The following is a 997-nucleotide window of genomic DNA, read 5'->3' on the forward strand; positions in this document are numbered from 1 at the left end:
CGGCTCTTCCCTGGTATCGCCTAGGCCCCCTGGCAGGTGGAGAAGCAGTGGACAAGTGTGCGTCCCCACGCCCCTCACTCCTACTCACATCAGGGTGTCGACACCCACCCATCTCATTAGCAGCTAAAGAAGCCGCCCTGGTTTTTACATTGTTTATCCCAGAGGTCTGAGTTGGCTCGTTCACAGAGTCCAGAGATGACGGGGAGCCCTGGCCCGGGAGGACCGCTGCTCTAAGGGAAGGGAACTAGCATTCCTACCATTCCGGGCTTGCTCTTGCAGGCATCCTCTGAAATCCAGGGCTGGGCCCAGTACCGCGGGGCACATCCTTGTCATTGCCATTTTATGGATAAGGAAGCCGAGACCCAGGGAGGAAGCTCTAGCTTCTTCTGCCCCGGCACCTAAGGCTTCCCTCCCTCTGCCCTTGCCAAGCTCTCCCAAACCATCTCCCTCTTCGGACCTAACTTAATGCTTCTGGGATGCTTATCATTTCCCAGACACCAAACTACTTCTTGCCATCCTGGCTTTGCTTGTGCCATGCCCTGAGCCTGGGGAGCCTGCCCCCTTTTTGCATTACTGACCCTCACGTTTTGGGATTCTGTGCAGAGTTCGAGAAGCCCTACCGGGACCCCACTGTGGGTGGGGTTAGGGGCACCTGCCGGGGCTCCTGTCATGCTGGGACATCCTTCTCTCACTGCACTTATGACCTCGTGTGGCAATGATCTGTTTATGTGACCCTTTCACCCACTAAACTAGAAATGTGTTGAGGGTAAGCACGCTGACCCACTGAGTAGGGTGCAGTAGATGTCTCTCTGATGAACAAAGAGCATAGAGTGGCTGAACTTTACCATCAAACAGCCAGTGTATCAGCCAATGAGTGATGGCCCAGTAGAAGCACAGAACCCTAGCCTCGTAACATTTCAGTGAAACTGGGAGACGTTGTCTTGAGATAGTGGAAAGATGAGGTCTACCGGCGGCTATGAGTGGTATTTCCCAGTAC

Source organism: Canis lupus, chromosome 14 (assembly GCF_048164855.1).
Source record: "Canis lupus baileyi chromosome 14, mCanLup2.hap1, whole genome shotgun sequence".
Taxonomy (NCBI): Eukaryota; Metazoa; Chordata; class Mammalia; order Carnivora; family Canidae; genus Canis; species Canis lupus.